Source organism: Ailuropoda melanoleuca, chromosome 12 (genome assembly GCF_002007445.2).
Source record: "Ailuropoda melanoleuca isolate Jingjing chromosome 12, ASM200744v2, whole genome shotgun sequence".
NCBI lineage: Eukaryota > Metazoa > Chordata > Mammalia > Carnivora > Ursidae > Ailuropoda > Ailuropoda melanoleuca.
Window position 1 is genome coordinate 54,586,807 of NC_048229.1, and position 16,414 is coordinate 54,603,220.

Sequence of the window (16,414 nt, forward strand, 5' to 3'; positions counted from 1 at the left end):
ATGTTTTAGTCACCTCAGTAGTTTGCTGGAGGATTTAGTGGTAAGAAGCACATTAATAAAACTGGACCGTTGTTTTTAAAATGATTTCCACCCGTGTCACTGCTGGAAGGCTGGTGGAGAGGAGAATGGTGTGGGAAAAGCAGATTTTAAAATCAGCCTAATTTTCATAAAACTGTTTTAGAATTGCAAATCCTTGAATTCCTATTGTAGAGGTGAGAGGTACAGAGATGAAAACCTGACCAGGTGTCTTAGAAGGCAGTGTAAGTTCCTGGGGTCTAGACAGGGCCACTTGTCTGGCTTGCCTTTGTTGTCTGTCCTGACCTGAAGTGATCAGGGGTGGAAGGCAAGGCCTCCTCTCACCTCTTCTGGCCCCTCTTGCATGGCCAGTATCCTGTGGGGCGTTGCCATGTTTTCTGTTTCACATTCATTTTGTTGCTATTCTCATATAATGTTTATTCTGGTTAGTTTCTTTTATAATTTTCTTAAGGCTTGCATCCTTGAGTATAGTTTTATTAGGTCTTAATGCCAAAATTTATTTCTTGCTTTGAGGAATGCCATATTTAACTTTATAATAAGGATTAATGAGAAAATAGAATCCTGCCTACAATTTTCCTTCATAGATTAATTTCAGGAACTCTATTTTATATGACAGTGAATTTGAAAATCTGACCAGGTAACGGAATAAATAGTTTTTTCCTGTTTAAGTTGTTGTGGATTGGATAATTTTAGTAATCCTTTACTTTCTATTGAGGAGTCTTTTTTTAAAATCACTTTCCCATCTTATTAGTGTTTTCTAATTAATAGCAGAAATACGAAATATGTGCAGAAAAAAAATTACATGAAAGTTAAATTAGTGTCTCTTTTCTAAAATAACAGTAATCATATGATGAACCTTGCTTCAGTAAGCAAATCCAAACTCTGAATGTCTGCATTTATAAAAGAAATCTTGGGGTGATATTTAGCTTTAGTATTCCTTCAAATAACAGCTTCCCTACTGAATTTAAAATAGAATTTGTTTAACAGAATTCTATTTACAATCAACCTGGTAAGGAATACATCTGTTGTGTAAAGTACATCAGTAATAAGGAACTAGTAAGCTAGAAGCCCTTCTTTTGTATCCGCCATTATCCCCATGTCATAACTTAAGATTCCTTGGAATCTGGGGTTCAGATACATACTTGAGTAGTTTTTCTTGGTACGGTGTCCCATAGTGCTGTGCAAAGAGTTCTGTAACAAGAAACCCGGAACCTGAACCCAAGACCTAGACCAGGTCACTGTGTAATCTTGGCCAGAATCTGAGTTTCTCTGTCCCTTATTTTCTTAATCTGTGCCACAGGGGAAATGAATCACCCCTAAAGTTTCATGGCTGTGACTCTGAGTCTTCATATACTTTATTATTTCATATATTCTTTTAACTGAGGTAGAACTTCTTCATATAGTCTACAAGTTCTTGCCAAATCACTGTTCCCTCTGTCTAAATACTGAGGCCTGATAGACACTGTATGTGTGTGTGTGTGAGGGAGAGAGAGAGACAGACAGACAGACACAGACTGACAGAAAGAGAGCTCTCATTGTAGGTTTCTGAAATCTGGGACTGCAGTGAATTGCCCTGGAGGAATATTTGAGGAGAGACGTTTCCTCCCATTTTAGCCTATTCCCATTAGTAACTGCATTTACTGGGGAACTGCTTCCTGAGAACGTGTTTAAAGTGGAAATATTACTTCTGAAATTACTTTCACCCCAGAGCGTTAAGTTTTGGCCTACTTCTAAACCCTGCTCCCACCCTTTTTGGTTTATAGGCATACCAGAGGCAGAACTCTGCTCTGGGGCAGCAGAAACTCATCAGCTCCTCAGTGCAGAGGGAGCTTTCTTTTCCCTGTTTTTTTCTTGACCCTTGGGCAGACAAGTTTGCATATGAGCAACAAAGAAGGAACTTTAATTTGTTTTACTGGTAAATAATGACATACAGAAATCAGCTGATTTTTATTGACTGCCTACATCTAGTGCCCCTCACTTAAAACAATACTCAAGGTGAAATGTCATTGATAAAATTAGCAGATTGCTTTTTCAATCTCAGCTGATTTGTCAGGATGGATCAGCTGTGAATGCCACACCATTGACTTTGGGCCAGGATCATCTCATCTTCGCTGAGCTTCCTTGGCGCTGGATGCAACTGACAAGGAAGCCGACTTTGGGAATTGAATACTGTCGGTAATGATGCTTAGTCACAGAAGAGTTTGATGCCTCTGCACATTGGTCAAGAACCACCTCAGCATCTGTCTTACTACCTAAGGCTGCAGTGATCTCAGGGAGCTAAAGAGATTTGAAAGAACAAACAACACGCAAAAGTAATACTTAGCTCCCCTTGAAGTCGTTGCCTGTGTCTACCTGGGTGGGGTCTAGTGAGCACCGATAAAAATCAGTGAAGTGGTTTTGTTGAGTGCCCAGTAAGGACAACACTATGGTAGGCACTGGTGATAATTAGAATAAACATAAATTCCTAAGTTCATTGTCTTCTACCTGGAGAGTCAAGACTGACTAACATTGCTATAATAGGATCAAACTGTCCAAGAGAGTGTAAAATGACAGGCAGAATTGAGTGGGAGTGCTATGAGGTTCTTGATGACATGGGGCTTCAGAGGAGAGGAATGGGTAATGATGAGTGAATTCTGGGGTAGTTGGGGAGGACCACCTAGAACAGATAGGATTTGAATGGGCCTTTGAAAGATTAAATGGGCTTAGCTTGTAGGAAGTGAAAGAGGATGTGAGCATAATAGCCTGACCAAAGTCAGGGAGGTGAGAACAGAAGTTATGTGCTAAGAAATGAAATCTGTCAGGGAGGGGGTATCAGATGTGGAAGGAGTGACTGCCAAGCAGTGCCGTGTAGGCAGTACATGCTGTCGAAAGTTTTGGAGCAGGTAAATGTCAAGAAGAAAGAGAGGGGGCTGTGGAAACACACGGGAGTTGGCTTGACCAGTAGAAGAGATACCTGCTGAGGTGTTGTTCAGAGACAATTGTAATAATCCAGCCATAGTGATGACACCAGGACCAGGTTGGTTGGTGAGAAAATACAGAGGAAAAGATGTGTGAGAGACACTTGGAATAAAACATCTGCCACAGTTGGTGCCTGATGGGCTTAAGAAGGATGTTCAGAAATAACTTCAAGTTTGTAACGAGGATAAGGGTTGGTGCTATTGGTCGAGGCAGAGAAGTTAGGAAGATTAACTGGATTGAGAGTTGAGATTTCATTTCAGTTTTTGATGTTCTGGCAAGACATCCTCGTGGAAATGCCCTTGAAACATTTAGAGATAGGATAAAAAGCACTGTTCAGAGAATAGCTCCAGACAGAATTTTCCAGAGCCACTGGTCTAGAGGTAAGAACTGTGGCAGTAAAAATGAATGTGTGGGAAGGGAGTTGTATGGCGTGGGGCAAGGGAACAAGGTCTTAGCGAGGAGAAAGGAGCCAGGAGGAGGTTGGTGATGGCGGGGAAGGGAAGCAGGATCCAGCTATGCCTCAGAAGGCTTGGGGATAGGGCACAGTAATTGCCCAGCCTCACATGGCCTCTCATTCTTAACTCTTAAAAGGACTTATCCACCAGTGATATTGCTTTATCTTCCCACCAGCCCCGTGAACCTGGCAGAAGGTAGAACAGAGTTCACCAGGAATCTGTCAGAGTTTGATTTCTGTATGGAGCCCTGCATATTGTCAGGGTTATGTTAGAGCTTTATAGTTGTTCACTTGAACATGATAATTTCACCTGGGGATTATGATTATAATTCTACTTAAACCTCACAATTTCAATGGCTTTTCTTTTCTGTTCTACAATCTTATTTATTAATGATAACAAGTAGGAAAAAAAAAAGAGTACTAATGCCACCCCTTCAAAAATGTCTCATCCTTGGTGTGTTTCAAGTGTGGGTCTAAAGAAATTGGAACTAGCTACCCCCCCCACCGCCATCCTTTTTTTTTTTTTTCCTATTTAGAAGTCTTTCAACCCAGTTAACTACATGAAGATCAGAGAGTCTTTGGAATCTGGATACCTTAAATTGGATAAAGTGTCCTACTTTTTTTAGGAAAAATCTTTCTCCTATACGTGTACTTTGCTAAGAAGTTCTTTAATGGACTGATTGGTAGAATCTGTGGAGAGATGGAAATAGGAATAACAAACCGGAAGCTTTTCTATTGAAGATTCTCATTACAGTGAATTCTAAGGAGCTATGTAAAGGCACGCTTTGTTGGATTTTGCATAGAACACCGTTTAGGAATTCAGGCCCTCACCTGAAATTCGGAGATCTTTCAAATACACAGAGACCTTAATCCACTTTGGGTAGTGAGCTCCATCTGTCTTTATACTTTAGGGTGTCTAGATTTTTTATGTAGTATGTATCTGGTGTACAGCTAGCTGTTGTAGTTAAGAATGGTGCAGTGCACAGAGGATTTTGAAATGTGCTGTCAGTCCCTTTGATAGAAAGGATGAAACATTATTTCCGTTTGTATAAGCAAGCCCGTTTTTATCCCTTATATTAATAAATGCTAGGTCCACTAATAACCTACCCTTTTTTCTTCTAGTTTTTGGTGCTTAGGTCTATATAAAACCAAAACAGAAATAATGGACTACCAAATAGACATTTAAGAATTGATCACTTTATGTTCAGCTAGTGATAAAACAAGTGGAGAAGTACCTCCTTTGTAAGGTGGCTTCTTTTCAGCATTTTTTTTTTATGACTTCCACATACATGTTCAGGCACCTGGGGTCTGAGGCATGTTAGTTAACACTTCTCTATACTCTCTGCTCCAGGGTCCTTTGTAGTGGGAATATTCTACAGTTCCTCTGGTTTCTTTGGCATGGTCATAGTTTGGAGGAAGACAGAGTCTGAGCTGGTTTACAGTTGATCCTAGCATAAAGAAATACCCTCTTAATTTATTTGTTGGCCGTTACTGTCAGAGAAAAATGTCTTAATAGGGACTTAATGAGGTGGGGTTTTTTGTTGTTGTTGTTGTTTTAAATTTTAGTAATGAAAGGAGGGTTTTCTCACTCTCCTGTAGTGAACTTCAGATGTCTCCCTCGGGAATAGGTTTTAACCATCACTGAAATGGTTTGACTTAACCACACGGGGGTTTGGGGGTTCTTTTTTTTTTTTTTTCCTTGCCCCTTCCATCCCCAGGCAGAGACTCCTATTGCATACCGACTCTGCTCCAGTGCAGTATTTATTTGATCAGAAACAAAAGAGTTTGCTTCTTGCACTGGTTCAGAGAGAGGTCCCCCAGGATTGTCTTTTGTTCGGTAATTGGAACATAAGCTGAGCCTGGTTAATTTCAAAGCTACCCCCAGCACACATTCCCCCTCCCCTTCCTTGTGCAGTTTCCGAGCTGCTAGTGGTACCTTGTATTGGGTCTGGAACAACAACAACAACAAAAAAAACCCAAAAAACAAAACTTGAATTGTTGAATGTTAGCTACAACTACTGTGACATCTGTTATGGCACCTAATAGCCCTGTTGGTGCAGTTAATTTTAAGTTAGGGAAAGAAACAAAACTAGAATGCTTTCCGCTTTACAGCGCTTGTTAACACATGCACCTCCAAATTATGCATTTGGTGCTATCACAATGAATAAAACAAAGGAAATCATGAGTTGATTTTTATGTTCGTAGCAGAAGTTCTTTCATTGTTATGCACTGTTCAGATACCCGTGTGTTCCTATGTACGTTCTTTTTCGGTTATTTATTTATTTTTTTTTATAAAGGCAGAAATGTCTGCAACATTTCAGCTCTGAGCATTTAATTGGCTAAAGTTCTGATTTAAGAAATGTAAGTTAATTATTTTAATTGTTTTTCTTTTAAAGCAACAAATCTTGGTTCTGCTTCTTTAAATACCAAAATGATGATTGTAGTTGAATAAGAAGCTTAAGTAGCCAAATTCTAGATGCTAAGTAGCCAAGCTAATATTTGTATAAAAATATATTACAAAACTGGCAAATGTCATGTGTCATTCTGGTTCTGCAGTATAGGTGTTGGTTTTGCAACCAACAGATTGCAGTTGTAGGGTTTGTGGTTTTTGTTTTTGAAGATGGAAGGGTCTTTCTCGCAAAAAAAATTTTTTTTTTCTCAATCTGCACCGTAATGACGGTTCACTACCTGACTGGCCTGAGTTTAATCATCTGATGCCTCGTTCTTCGTGTGGCTTGATCTTTGCTTTTTCACTAGCTTTCCTGCAATTGCACAGTTGTTTGCTGCATTGAGTTTCTTTTAGTGACAATGAAAAGTGTATGTTGGTATTTTAATGTAGTCTTTAAATTCAGGTTATACATTAAAACATGGAGGAAAAAAAATCCTTGTCTGAGGGGCTCTTTTAAAAACCATTACGGTAGAATGGGAATATTCATTACTTACACATCATATATTTTCCCCTAAATGTTGTACAAAGAAGTGACAGTTGAGCCGAGCATATGTTAATAAAAGGTCTGCATTTTCCTGTGTCACTGACAGTTTCATTGGCTGTATATTCCTGAAATGCAAATAGCCTCAGTTCTGTTCAAAGCTATAATTAATCTGAATAGTTATTTAAACAGTATTGAAATCTTTTAACTACTGAGAGGCCAAACATTTAAGATGGGGAATTTACGGTTCTGTTTGAAGGACGGTACAATTGACGAGGGCACAGCGATCTGAGATGCTTGTGTATGTTGGATCTACACATTCTGTAGGCTAAAATGGCAGAATCTGTCTGCTGCTGTATAAAATCTTTTAACTCCCATTTATTTTAGCATCATGGCATGTGCAAATTCCTGCTGCTCAGTTAAGGGACCAGCTTCACAACTGGTGTTACAATCTGTGGCCACAGCACTGCATCACAATGCAGCAAATGCATTTTCCACATTAACCAAACATGACAGCTGAAGCGATTATTAACCATGCAAGATGTCGGAAGTCATCAAAAATTCACATCAGAGTAATTGCAGTGGCTTGGGTCGGGGAAAAAAAGTATCATAGCATTCCTTGGCTACATGTTGTCTCTCCCCCTCTTAAATCTTAACTTGGTACAGTCCGTTAACAATAAAATACCCTTCTGTAACCTATAAACTGTTACTCCCTTCAGTTTGTGCTTTCAAACTGATGGCTGACTTCTCTGAATTGGTGCAGAGCCGCACAAATGATGCGGCTGTGCTCCAGGGGCTGCATGTACCCTTTTTAAGGGGACCCTGCCATCTCATTGTCTAATTGGACTCTTTAATGCTTCAGTCATACCAACATTTGCAGAGTGTTCTCTTTTCCTTTTTCTTCTTTCTCTCTCTCCCCTCTCCCTCCCTCTCCTCTCTCCCTTCCTCTTCCTCCCCCCACCCCCCACCCCCTCAATTGTGGCTGTCTGGAGTGGGAAAAACTTGAGCACTGGTTCCGGCACAGCTCATCCCACATAGAAGGTATGGAAGAGCTGCAGTGACCCACAGCATCGAGCAGTCTGTAACTCCTAAAATTTGAGAGCGGCAGGTAGGATTGTCTATGTTTTGTAAAGAAATTAAGATAAATGCACCCTGGTAAATAGAGTGACAGCATGTTGTTGCAGTACCTTCGAAAGACAGGGTCTTGGCTTGTTTAAAATTTCAAGATAAATTCAGAAGATTTAACTTATTTGATAGAAAAAGTACTTGATTCTCCCGAGAATTGTTCAGATTTGTGCCTTGTCATTCTAATATTTTTCTTTAAAAAAAAAAATCTGTTGGGTGGGGCACAGAGGTATTAAAGATTTAAATAGTTGGTTATTTCAGATTTTTGCAGACTTCATCTTTAAGTAGTAAGTAGTGTGGACTTTCTTTAGGATTTTTTTGAAAGATGCATGTAAAGTGCAGAATTCTTATATGAGGTCAAGCATTAAAATAGAATTTCTTTTCTTTGCTAAAACCAGATCCTTTGGGATTTTTAGGTGAGTGTGTGTGTGTGTGTGTGTGTGTGTGTGTGTGTGTGTGTGTATGTGTAGGATGCCTCAATTCAGTCATTTATATTTTGTTATAGGGAAAAAGTACTATTGGAGGTATTTGGGATATCTCACAGGAAATGCTTTAGCATAAGGCTTTAAATGAGAAGAATTAAATAGTAACACAAAAGATGTGGACTTTTAAGTATTACCAAATGTAGGCGATTTCAATTAAGAGAGTTACTTTTTCTTTCTTAATTTTGTCCTCAAAAGAGTGTAAGTCCTTTAAGTATATTTCACATTTTTGGTGTAGAGAATGTGATTTCTGTACATGAGATGGAACTTCCTAAGTCATGTAAGCATTATCTGGAGGTAATGAAATTATAAATGTTGCCTATAACACTTTTAATACCTTGATTAATATCAGAGGTGAAAATGTTTTTGATTCAGTGTTAAAAGGCAGCTTGCTTGTTGTCTTCCCTTACAAACAACAGGAGAAGACAGTGATGTATAGCTTTTTATCCCAAGGAATGTATTTGTGTCATGGGACCTGTAGGGTCTGGACTTGTTTCCGAAGCAGGGACTTGGAAATTGCTCACCTAGTTGAGAGATTTAGCTCCCTTCAGAGGTGGGGGACTTTCTGTACTCTTAACAATAGGAAGACTTGAGGAGCTGTCATGTGGGGAATGGAGGAGAGCTGCTCAGGGAAGGGAGAGGAACTGAGAATTTTGCTGTTCTCGGCAGTGGAAGTCTGGATTTACCCACGACTAAAAGATTCCTTTAAAACTCTGACCCAGTGCAGCATTGCAAGGAATTGATTTCTAAGATGAGACAATAAGCTGTGGTTTGCATTTTGTAAAGATGGAGGAAACCTCTCACACTGACCCTGTATGGGAGATGACTCAATTATCCGTGCCTTGGTACAGTTGCAAATTATTTTCCTTTGTCTGAAGTGGGTGGATGCCAGCATCTTCATCAGAGCTCCTTAATTTAATGTATGGAAAATGTCTCAGCCACCATTTTTAACAATTAGCTGTATCATGGTTGAGGTGAGCTGTGCTCTGAAGGCAGCTGCAGGGCCATTTCGTTTACATTTGGCTCTGTGGCACAAGAGCTTTGTGACTATAAAACTCAGAAAATGAATTTGCACACTGCATAGAAGAGTTCTCTAGGAGGGTGGAGAATATTCCCAGAAAGAAAATGGAATCCTTTTGTCTACAGTAAGTATTTCTCATATACTCATATAGCGGGGAGAGGTTGAAGATTTGTCTTTGGTTGAATGGGCAAAATAGACTTTAGAATGAATGCTGCAGATATTAAAGGTGTAAGACATAGGTTCTTGGATGTATGTGTCTATGTGTGTGTCAGAAACCAAGTGTGATGATACATATATGTTCGGAATGAGTATGTCTGAGTGATTTTAACACATGCTTTTAATTAATTCTCTGATAATTTAAGTTAATGAGAGGTATGAGTTTATCACCAGTCAAAGGGTGAAAATGACACTTGGGAAAAAAAAATCCAAATATGATATATTTAAGAGTTCAGGCTTCTTTTTTCACTGCCTTTTACAAATAGTTTATTTTCCAGTCCTGAAGAAAATTGCTGGATTTTAGTTTAGGTTTTGTTTTGTTTTTTTTTTTTTTTTGTTTGTTTGTTTTTAGAAGAAAACCCTTCCGTGTTAATGACCTATAGTAGCTGACTGAAATATATAAGAAAAAATGTTTTAACAAAACAAGATTTTGTCCTAAACGATCCATAGATTGAGACTTTCACTCATTAATGGGGACAATTCTTAGTGCCTTCTGTTAATGAATAGTTTTGACTTCAAAGCTACTTGTGGAAGACTCTTATTTGTGATTTTAAGTTTAGAAATCTTGATTCTTAGAATTAATTGGATTTGACTTGGCTTATTCCTTTGTTCCTTTATGCTCTTACTGAGAGGAAATAAGTGGATTTTAACTTTGATTTGTGTGTTTATTTTTTTAACAGCACTTAACGCTGAAGAATTTGTAGTAAGTGTATTTTACAGTAAACTGTACCATGAAGAATTTGCTCAAAAGCCTTTAGTAGCCGTTTCAGGAGTTTAATCTTCACAAAACTGAGTATCTGAGAACCCTTTTCACTTGATATCAGATTTATAAAGCCAGCTGTTCTTCCAGGTCTTGTTGCACTAGCTGTTATTCATCCTACTCACTGAATGCTGTTTTTCTCTAATTAATAGATGTTTTCGAAACTAAGGGAGGGAAGATTTTCATATCAGTCTTTTCACTGAAATAGGAAGGCTCAGTTATCCTAAGCCCTGTTCAGAATCCTACAAAGATTCCATGCATCTTACATAAATCTTAGGGTTGCAGCATAAAAGCCTAGATCTCAATATAATTATTTTAACGCCGGGAAGGACATTTAATATATTCATTGTTTGGATATATGGTAGAATGCAAAGGGATTCTTTTCCCTTGATTTTTACAAGGCTTGCTCTTTGAAATAAAAGAGTTTTAGGACAGCAAATTAGAACTCCATTTTAACTGCAGCTTTGCTTGCATAAAATGTTTGGTTGGATGGCATGAAGGGTGTCACAAAGCCTTCCTTTGAAATTTTTAAAGTAAAGCTTGAAGATTCTGGTCTTGTTTTCTTTCTCTGGCTTTATGGAAGCCGTGTACGAGGTACTCTGGGGAGATAGCAAAGACCCAGTTGCTTTCCAGTTTCTTTGCCTCTTCCATGATCTACTCAAGTTTGGCTACTGGGAAGAGGCTCTCCTTTCTGGTACTTGTAGGAGATTTCCAAATCTCTTCAATCTGGAAGCTCTTCGCTTTTCTCACGCAATTTTAGCCTGGCTGGTAGTAAAGAGTCAGGGGCTGGCTCTTTTTGCTACAAAAAATGTATTCATATCAAACCTTTGAATGCTCTGGCAGTGCCACAATGTAGATAAGCAAGCATGTCGGCCAGCGCTCTAGAAGCATTCTGTGGCACTAAGATGGCAGTGAGGAAGGAGTAAAATGGCGTCACCAGGAACGCTGTGATAAGAGGTGCACTGCACGAGTCATTTTTCTTCAATCAAGTTTGGAGACACCTCTAGTAGCACTGCTTTGCCAATTTGCAGTTACTTTTTATTCTGTTAGAAGAGAGAGATTTTGAAATTTTCCTGAAGTAAAGCCTGAATTAGCACTTGTATCTAAATAGCTTCCAATTGTTACTTTTAAGAAATTGGTGGCAGACATGGATAAATTTCAAATAGTTATTTTATATCAACATTTCTGAAATCCCTTGCTTTGTGTTTTCTTCTTCTTTTTTTTATATGTAGAAACATAGCTCCTTCCAATATAGGATGGTTTTTTAGAAAACAGAGAACAGTATGAGTCTTCTTTATGGCAAGATGAAACTAGCATTCCAATGAAAAGATGTTATTTGCCTTTGGTTCTGGTTTTCAGTCTAGCTCTATGTGGTCTTAGGTTATTTTATATGTAAAATAAATGTTGCTGCCTTCAAAAACAAAGTTTATTGTATTTCTTTTGTGGTTCAAGGTATGGATTAATTTGGAAGTGACCTGTGGTCATACTGGTAGTGACAGTGCTAATTTCTTACCTGTTCCCTTCTCTCCTGGAGTTGGAATTTCAGAGCTGGCCTCGGAGTTGATGAAGCATAATCAGCTCATCTTATAGGTAGACGAAGTATGGCTTTGCTGTAGTTAAACAACTTTCTCAAGGTCATACCTCTGCAAAGCAGTTGCTTTTGCCCCAAATTCAGACCACCTGATTCCTTATCTGTGCTGTGCTATGCGTCTGTCTGCATCTGACTCCATTTCTTTCTCTTTATGGGCTCTCTGGTGACTGATGGGCCTAATGGATTGAGCTTTCAGCAGAACCTGTCTTTACTTGAGCAGCCTAACTCACAGAGATTCACAGTCGTGCCAGAAATGACTTAATTGAGCTGTGCGTGGAGTCTTCCTGGGCCTGTGTTGTAGTCGAAATGCATTTACAAATTTATTGTTTATAAACAAACATTTAAAAATAAGACACATTCTGCAAGTTGAGCTTTTAGGTCGTCCATCATGTTGGCTCCTGGGACGGGCATGGACATCACATCCATCTGCCCTGAGCTGGGATGGAGCCGGCCATTTTGACACGCCCTCCCAGCAGGTCACTCCTTCAGCTATAGGTATGACGGGTCCCGTAGTGCAGGATTGCCCTTTTCCTAGTATCGAAGGGCTGGCTGAAAGGTTTTAGCTCCCTGTCAGTTTCATGCTATTTCTATTCATAAAATGGTCTTGCTCTCTCCTCCTGTAGTTTGTATTTGCCGCTCCAGCTAGGCAGTGTTTTCTATTTTCTCTACCCGTGGTGATTAATGGTGAGTGGTGTATCCTGTGGTACTTCCTCAGCTCTGACAGGGTAAAGTCAAAATGTTTCCAAACTTAAGGTTTGAGAGAGAGAGTGAAATCCCAAGTACTGTTAGCAGAGCAGAGGCGTACCATGACAAATTCCATGTAAGACAACCGGAAGTTATAAATAAAAGTCTCTTGCTTGTTTTAGTGGACTCCAGACAAATGTTTGAAAAAGAATTTCCGAATAAGAAGAAACTGCAGCAAAACCAAAGCTCCCTTTTCTCTGACAGCCATGATGATCAGTGCTCCAATCCCATCGGCATAAGCAATGCTGCATAGCGGGAGGAGCTGTGATTTTCGACTGCAGTGTAAATGACTGACACCATGTACCAGCAGGGAATTAATATGACACGTGGTTCTCAAACATCGTCTTGACTAACATCGCTCCTTGTGCTTGCTAAGTAGAACTTAATCCTGAGCGCTGTAGAAACCAGCCTGGCAAAAACCGCTTGGTTTCCACCTGACACACCCTCTGCTATCTGTTCTCACAGCCCCCAAATCTTGCTTCTGTTTCCTGTTTCCAAAGGGAAAAGACACTGGATAGGAAAGCAGGGGATCTGTGTTTTTTAATAAAATACAAGGTTGTTTTAATGAGTTATTTTAGAGTGGGTTTGGAGGACAGTGGCAGGGGATGTCAGCCATGATAAAAGGCCATTATTGATGCATTCCCATTTTATACTGCAGTGCGGTTTTAGTACCCAAAGTTCTTTGACTGTGGACTGATCCATCTCCAAGATGGAAATCAGTTTCCCAAAGACATACTAAAACATTTTTATCATCCCTTAATGTATCCTCCTTATCTTTACCTTACTGTCACTTCAGATGGCTATGGCAATAATATTTTTTAAGATCTATTCGTACCTTTGGGCGAGGAGAGGGTTCAGGTGCTGGTTTTTGAAGCCAGACATACTTTGCACACTATTATATCCCATTTGCAAAACTAGATTGAAGTTTTCTCTTTAGAATCCTCCCTGTTCTTGTGTCCCCAAAGGTTAGCCCTAGCAAGTATACTAGCTTTTTACGGGGCGGGGGGTGGGGCAGGGATATAAAATGTTCAAAGTTGCTGTCCTTGCTTTTTCCCATGGGGCCACCTCAGCAGTCCGAGAACAGTTGGCTGGCTGCCCTCCCTCCATCTCTGTCTTGGCTTCTAGTGTTCCTGTTCCTCCCTGCCCCACTTCTAGGAGTGGAGAGAGAGGATGGCCAGCTGAGGCCCAACCCTTGCAGCGTGGCGCATCCTGCTTTATCATGGCCCCTCTGGCTGGGACGCAGGCTCTGGCTTGTTTTTTATGAAGTGGTGAGATTGTCAGCACTGAGCAAGCCACAGCCTCTCCCCCAGACCTCTTGTGACCAGCAGGGGAAAGTTATTTATGCAGACCCAAAAGGTCACTGCGGGGCTTTGCTGGATTTGGGAGGAAGGGGGAGTTCTGCTGAAGACATTTTTTTCTCACTAGTGCCTAGATGGCCATCGTTTATTCTTTTACTCATTTATATTATGCTCTTACTACTTTTCTCCCCTCTGCATGTAGTCTCCAGTGACTGAGCCGAGCAGACTGCTTTCCTTTCCTGGATGGCCAGAGATCGGGAACATATAACAGGATGCCCTGGACTCCCTAAAAGGGCGCAACTGGTTTTGTAGCAGCAGCACAAGAGATTGAACTGGCCCTCACCAGGGTGCAGCTCTTACCCTCGGCCTGCCTTTGCAAGGGCAGTACCCCAGTGTGCTCAGAAGCAGCCGCAGCTTCATGACTGGGTGTAGAACTAGGAGGAGGCATCCAGTAGTTACATGCCTCCGTTGTGTTGACAAGGGAGATGTGCTGTGCACTCTGCACCCCTCACTGCCTCACACAGGAATGGCACATCCCCGTCCTCAAAGACTTCCCCTGCCAGGTCGTGATGAGTCCTGCCTCTTACATTCTTTCTTTACTCAATACTGAGTCTTGACAGTTGGGTTTTTGTTACACAGTAGTGATTTCCCTCTTCTTTCTTCTCTTCCTTTTGTGGGTTGGGGAAGATAACAGGAAGGGGTCCACAAAAGGCAGTTAGGTGGGCTTATATGAGTGGCTCTCTCAGAGGCCTGTGGCTTTTGCAGAAGGCACAGGTTAGATGGAATTTCATCACGCCTGGACTGGCATGCCCTTGAAGAGACCAGGCGTGCCATCATGCTTAAGTCAGTGCTGCCTGGAAGGCCCTGGGCGGATCCAGAAGAAGGCACTTTCTCAGAGCTGTGTGTTCTTAGGTTTAGAACCTTCTTGGACACATTGGGTTAGCTTTAACCTGTGAGAATTTGTAGACCATCCTTTAAACCAATTTGAATTATGGGAGCAATTGATTTATTTTGCCTTAATGGACCCAAATCCATCACCTAATTGTGTAACCCTTTGTTTAGCCCAGTAGTAGAAACCGTGTACAAAATGGGACCCTGCAGCCTGACAGTGACAGATGTCCTGGTGCCCATGCAGCGCCATGTTATAGTGACAGGGTTTGCCACCTGTGGCTGCAGAGCTGCCTACAGGCCTCTGGATCTGCTGAGCTGGCAAATGGTGGAACTCCGCAGCCACTCTCGCAGGGTCTGCTGCCACCTGCTGAATGAGAGCGGCTAGGCTTTTGCATAAATGCGCAGTGAGAAATCATACAACAGCTTAAAAATATGTTACAATTGGTAATGTCAGCTGCTGGCTTAGCACTGCTTTCTGCAGGGTTTTGTTTTGTTTTTTTTAAAGATCTCTATATATCTACTTTTTAAAATTTAATGCAGTCCATGAAGAAACAATTTAAAGTATTAAACTTTTTTGTAGAAAACAAGCTGTGGGATTTACTCTAGATACCTGAGTTGCAGAATAAAGCCTGGATTTGCTGTTCCGTCTGTATTCCTTGCAAAAGGAGATTCACTATCTCTTGGGTGTTTTAAGCTGACATTTTATGTATTCTTACTGTATTGCATTAAATAGTGCTCTGATAAAATAACCAAACATGCTATAAAACCATATGAAAGTCCCCCAAATCTTGAAAATGTTTAAATTTAAAAATTTCTCTGTTCGTCTTTTAGGCTTTATCGGTAATGAACATCTCTCTGCACCTGAAAATTCCTTGAGGCATTCTCTGTAGGCGCCACAAAGGGAGCTAATGAAAAGCGTGTCCACACCATCTGATAAGCCCAGCGGCTGCGAGTACTGGCAGGGTTTCTGTTGTGCCCGTCTGAACACAGTATCTCCCTTTGTCCTTCCTCACTTTCTCCTGAAGTAGCAGCTTTACCTTTGTAAAAATTTCACCCAAGAGAAGGTTTCAGAAGAGGTCGTTTATTCAGAAATTGGGAAGAAGGGGAATTTAGGCAAGGTTAAGGGAGAAGTAGGTATTTTACTTAGAATGAGCTGAAGCACAGTAGTGGATACAACTCATACTCCTGTCTTTCTAGAAACCAGACACTTCCCCCTTTCACTATCTAAAGTTCTAACGGCTACTCGCAGTGCTTATTGGAAGTCTTGTGTCCATCTTGCAGCAGACTGTCTGGATTATTCTGGTTTTTAAGTTTATTTTTTGGTTAGCTTAGTTTTCTTTTCCTTCTTCATTGCCTTGCTAGCTGTTGCTTGTGTCTTGGCAATGTTTTTTTCATCTACGATGACCATTTTGTACTGTCACTGCTTACTTGTTTTATTTTGATTTGGAATGTTGGTTACAGATTCCCTATTAATATGTGTATCGTTATGTATTAAATGAGAGAAGATACAAAACTTCTAAAGAACTCACTATGTGTTTTTGTCTTATGTCAGATACCTTCTCAGAAGGTCTGGCCCAGTGTGGGTGCTTCACTTTAAATTTTGTCAGAGTAGATTGCCAGTTGATCTGTTGAAGGGGAAGAGATGTGGAATGGTCTTTTGTGTTTTGAGGACCATGTAAAATATGGCTTTTGCTTGGTGGGGTCAAGCTAGACTAATTATTATATCTTTTTCGTTTTATGTTTTAATGGTCAGGAAATCTATGTTCAAAATCTTCAAACTGTTTATATAACCGTCCAGCAAGTCACTTATTTGTTGTAGGTGGGAAGCAAAGAACTGTGAAAGAGTCACTGTAAGCTTTTTTTTTTTTTTTTTTTTTTTTTTTTTTTTTTTGCCATCTTACTTTCCTA

The 16,414-nt window shown here is 40.3% G+C and overlaps 1 protein-coding gene across 4 annotated transcripts in view; it reads left to right on the forward strand.

Moving 5' to 3' along the window:
- The window catches only part of NUP93 (nucleoporin 93), a 105,106-nt gene that overhangs the window by 46,499 nt on the left and 42,193 nt on the right, over positions 1–16,414 (forward strand). Inside the window, exon 1 of one of the 4 annotated variants that reach the window (XM_034672328.1) lies at positions 7,081–7,486. The exons of the other annotated variants lie outside the window; for them this stretch is intronic. The gene's annotated coding sequence lies outside the window, so the exon portion shown is untranslated. Of the gene's footprint in view, positions 1–7,080; positions 7,487–16,414 lie in introns of those variants that run through there. 4 annotated transcript variants of the gene reach the window in all.